Here is a 5,045-nt window from a genome sequence, read left to right on the forward strand (position 1 = left end):
AGTCTCGTCAGTCCTGGTTCCGTTTCCTCTTGCTGGGTCCTTGTGAAGCGCACCGCATTGTGCCTCCTAGTCTCCTGGGTTGGCCGGAACGCCATCCTTCAGCTGGCTCCTCCGATTGGGGTGGGAGAAGCCTCTGGACGTCCGGGTTGTCTCTCTCTACGGAAAAGAAACAACGTAAGCAGCAAATCTGGGCAGTTGAAGGAACTATTACTTTAGTCCCTGAGGAGATGGTCGCCTCGCAAGAGGGACCCCCTCCCCAGGTGAACGGTGTCCTTCCCTGGCGGAGTAGGGGGCGCTGCTTGGCACCGAGACCACGTAGGAAGAATCGTGGCTGTGATGCCTCCTCGGGGTTGTTAGAAATGGATTTAATAAAGTAATTGTGTTGCTATTTTATTCTAATACAGTTGAAGTTCATGGAACAGAATTCAAGTTATAATTTGTTCCATTGTTTTATCTCTAACGCTACTAACACATCTAATAATACGCAGTTATAACCATTTTGTTTTTCTAATCACTTCACTGTTAAAGCACCAATGTGGTGGTGCTGTGTCGGGGGTCTTGCTGGTAGACATCGGCCCATATGAGTGTAACACTCGACCCAGTGTCCTCCAGCGCAGTGCAGGAGACCCCCTCTTTGCTGACCAGGACGCGACGGAAGTCCAGCACCGAGTCCTGCCTACAGTACCACCGCCATGGCCAAGTAACATGATAGTAACTGGAAGGTAAGGATTCTGTGAAGATTTATAATTTGAGAGCCTAGTTATTCCTGTGCTAAAAAAAAATTAAAAAAATCAGGGCCTGCCTTATGATTGCTATAATTGATATTAGTCCGGTTGAACACATTTTCTAGTAAAATCATAAATACTGTTTCAGGTGGCACTGCCTACGCAGCACAAACTTAGAAATCAGTCAGACTCGACTTAGAGTGAACGCATTGGTCGTAACAAGAAGTTACAACAAGCGCTGCTATCGCTATGATACATTTACGCTTGCATTTAAAAAAAATAAATACATAATTAACCCACGGGTTTTAACCGTACACAAATAAAATGCAACAAATGGAGACCACTGAAAAATAATAATACAGAAAAAAATAGCTGTTTCCGCCCGGTTTCGAACCGGGGACCTTTCGCGTGTGAGGCGAACGTGATAACCACTACACTACGGAAACTTCATGGAAGACAGCGCTCAAGCACTGAACACAGCAAGTGCTACAGGTCGCTGGTGATGCACGTGTTCATTTTCTAAGTACAGGCGTATTTTCACTAATAGTCTATACTTTTCAATGGGAAGAATATGTCTGTTTATCCCATTTAGTTGTAATAGCGTTAATTTGCCGTTCAACTTTCAAATAGTTGAGTTTTAGGTAAAACATACTGACTAAAAACATAACGACGCAGAATACGTAGTATAGTGATTATCACGTCCGCCTAACACGCATAACATACTCCCGACTTTTAAGAATGTGTTTGTTAACATTTATGTATTTAGCTTTTTCTATTTACAGAGCTGCCCCTTTCGTCATAGTCACGCCCCCTTAGTGACTCTCCATGGCCTCTCTTAAGTTTCTATTTTTTTTTTTTTTTTTTTTACAAAACACTTTATTTCAGTGAGGACAAACTGTTTTAGCAATACAAATAGTCTATAAAAATGATATTCTGAAATGTACAAAAGCACAGGTAAAATAATATAATATATAGTCAACACAACGAATAATACTGTAAATATGGTACGGCGGGTAAGGATTACGTATATAGGTATAGATATAAAAAAATAAGCAAATATACATCATATCTGGTAAATAATTGTCAACTACATTTTGTGCGGAAAATATTTAAGGAGAGTTTTAAAAAAATAAAATAAAAAAATAAAACAACTTCTCCCCGTCGGGGAATTGAACCCCGGTCTCCCGCGTGACAGGCGGGGATACTGACCACTATACTAACGAGGAATGCGTAAACAGTAATCGTTCTGTACTCACAGGAAGACCGCCCTAAACGATTTCCCATTCATTGCTGCCGCCACAACATGATTTTGGCGCTGTTGTGCAGGTCTGTGCTAAACTTAATGTATTGAGTTGTGCAGATCTACCAAGAGATGGCACTAAAGAGCATGAAGTGTTTCGTCTGCTTCGGCTCAGTGAATTTTGCGAACCTAATGATTCAGAGACTTCACTTCCCTTCCCACCATCACTAATTGCACGAATGGTTGAGTGATTGGATGAAAGTGGGGCACAACCGGTTCTACTATACATACACAACTAAGACACCCACTTTCTTAGTGTGATCAAGAAGACTGCAGTCTGTAACCAATGTTACTTTGAATAGCAAGCCTATTTATCATACCAACACTACACACTGCAATTCTATTATTTTACAACACAAGGAAGCCCCGCCAAAGCAGGGCATCAAAAAATTAGTTGCAACTCATAAATGTTCCTCTCCACGGAAATCTTTATTGAGATTTTACATTTTTTTACATTTACACCCATTCGTTTTTTCATTCATTTTACATTTCTTTTAAAGATGACATTCATGCATACAGACAGACATACATTTTGTTTTAAAAGCATTTAAAACACATTTAAAAACACCAAGACAACTGTGCTTTATACATGGTTAAAACAGACACAGATTAAAATCGACATGAAAAAAACCTGTGCTGCTTTAAAAGTGACTGGAAAAAAAGAACCATCTATAAAAAACCAGTGCTTGTGAGGGCCGGGGAGTGCTCTCTAAAAAAGTTCAAAAGTGAACATAAAACTATAGATCTAAAACAGGGACAGGGGAAAAGGGACAGTGTATAAAACAGTGAGTTAAAATTCTAAAATTTTAAAACACTTAAAATGTAACTTTTAATAGTTGACATTAAAAATCTTTTAGATACGTAAATACAAAACAAAACCAAATAAAACATTCAAAATAAATCAAAAACAAGAGAGTCCATAAAACTGAAACAAAAAAACTACATAAAACCAGGGCACCGTTCAAAAACGGTCATGCCAGCTAAAAGGGGCGGAATGCTGGCATGACAAAATAAATAAAAGGCTTAGCGGTGTATAGTACAACCGGTTCTACTATACATACACAACTAAGACACCCACTTTCTTAGTGTGATCAAGAAGACTGCAGTCTGTAACAAATGTTACTTTGAATAGCACGCCCATTTATCATACCAACACTACACACTGCAATTCTATTATTTTACAACACAAGGAAGCCCCGCCAAAGCAGGGCATCAAAAAATTAGTTGAAACTCATAAATGTTCCTCTCCACGGAAATCTTTAGTAAAATACTCTTTTATTGAGATTTTACATTTTTTACATTTACACCCATTCGTTTTTTCATTCATTTTACATTTCTTTTAAAGATGACATTCATGCATACAGACATACATTTTGTTTTAAAAGCATTTAAAATACATTTAAAAACACCAAGACAATTGTGCTTTGTACATGGTTAAAACAGACACAGATTAAAATCAACATGAAAAAAACCTGTGCTGTTTTAAAAGTGACTGGAAAAAAAGAACCATCTATAAAAAAAACAGTGCTTGTGAGGGCCGGGGAGTGCTCTCTAAAAAGGTTAAAAAGTGAACATAAAACTAGATCTAAAACAGGGACAGGGGAAAAGGGACAGTGTATAAAACAGTGAGTTAAAATTCTAAAATTTTAAAACACTTAAAATGTAACTTTTAATAGTTTACATTAAAAATCTTAAAGATACATAAAACAAAACAAAACAAAACAAAATCAAATAAGACATTCAAAATAAATCAAATCACAGTCCATAAAACTGAAACAAAAAGACTACATAAAACCAGGGCACCGTTCAAAAACGGTCATGCCAGCTAAAAGGGGCGGAATGCTGGCATGACAAAATAAATAAAAGGCTTTTAGACACATATGTAACACATTAGTTTACTATAAAGCTACGTCTTAGTTGGTGCTTATCTTGGCGAGAGCCGAGTTCAAAGCAGCATGAAGTTTTAACATCTACTCTCGTGTAATGGAAATCATACACGTGTTTCCACACCAGGGATCTTTCGCGTGTGAGGCGAACGTGATAACCACTACACTACGGAAACATTTCACAAACTGCTGTAACCGCTTATCAAATACAATGAACTTCAAATACATACAAATAATGCACTATAGTGCAGTTTTCGATACGTGTAATATGATATAAGAAGTATATTGTTACAAAATGTATTTGTAACGGGTTGTTATTTTAAAATAAATTTAAAAAAACTGTTTCCGCCCGGTCTCGAACCGGGGACCTTTCGCGTGTTAGGCGAACGTGATAACCACTACACTACGGAAACGTATTCTTTGTTGTTTTGTTTTTAGCCAGTATATTTTATCGGCAAATTAACGCTACTACTACTAAATGGGATAAACAGACATATTCCCACTGAAAAGTATAGACTATTAAAGTGATGATACGGCTGTACTTAGAAAATGAACTAAACACGTGCATCACCAGCGACCTGTAGCACTTGCTGTGTTCAGTACTTGAGAGATGTTTTCAATGAAGTTTCCGTAGTGTAGTGGTTATCACGTTCGCCTCACACGCGAAAGGTCCCCGGGCGGAAACATTTTTTTTTGTATTATTATTTTTTCAGTGGTCTCCATTTGTTGCATTTTCAACGTTTAAAACCCATAGGTTTTTTTTTTTTTTTTTAAATGCAACGGTAAATGTATCATAGCGATAGCAGCGTTTGTTGTAACTTTTTGTTACCACCAATGCATTCACTCTGAGTCTGTTTGAGCTGTGTAGGCAGTGCCACCTGGTACAGCGATCTGATACTAAAACGTATTTTGGTAACTTGGAGAACGAATACCTTGGGTTGAGCAATACTGTTGGGTGGAAACGGCGCGGCAGGGGTGAATCACATTTGCATACCCATAATGCACTTTGACGGGGCTTCCTTGAACAGGCTTCGAAATGTAAATGCAGTTACGGGAATGTATACAGACATACATTTTGTTTTAAAAGCATTTAAAATACCTTTAAAAACACCAAGACAATTGTGCTTTGTACAA

General features: G+C 37.9%; 3 non-coding genes across 3 annotated transcripts; all 3 read right to left on the reverse strand.

The window, feature by feature from the left end:
* Window positions 1-1,098: 1,098 nt before the first annotated feature.
* Window positions 1,099-1,171, reverse strand: trnav-cac (transfer RNA valine (anticodon CAC)). The gene has a single exon. It is a non-coding gene; the product is annotated as a tRNA-Val (tRNA).
* A 708-nt stretch (window positions 1,172-1,879) lies between these two features.
* Window positions 1,880-1,951, reverse strand: trnad-guc (transfer RNA aspartic acid (anticodon GUC)). The gene has a single exon. It is a non-coding gene; the product is annotated as a tRNA-Asp (tRNA).
* Window positions 1,952-4,251: 2,300 nt separating this feature from the next.
* trnav-aac (transfer RNA valine (anticodon AAC)) lies at window positions 4,252-4,324 on the reverse strand. Its single transcript has one exon. It is a non-coding gene; the product is annotated as a tRNA-Val (tRNA).
* Between the last annotated feature and the right edge of the window lie 721 nt (window positions 4,325-5,045).

This window comes from Acipenser ruthenus, chromosome 23 (assembly GCF_902713425.1).
Source record: "Acipenser ruthenus chromosome 23, fAciRut3.2 maternal haplotype, whole genome shotgun sequence".
Taxonomy (NCBI): domain Eukaryota; kingdom Metazoa; phylum Chordata; class Actinopteri; order Acipenseriformes; family Acipenseridae; genus Acipenser; species Acipenser ruthenus.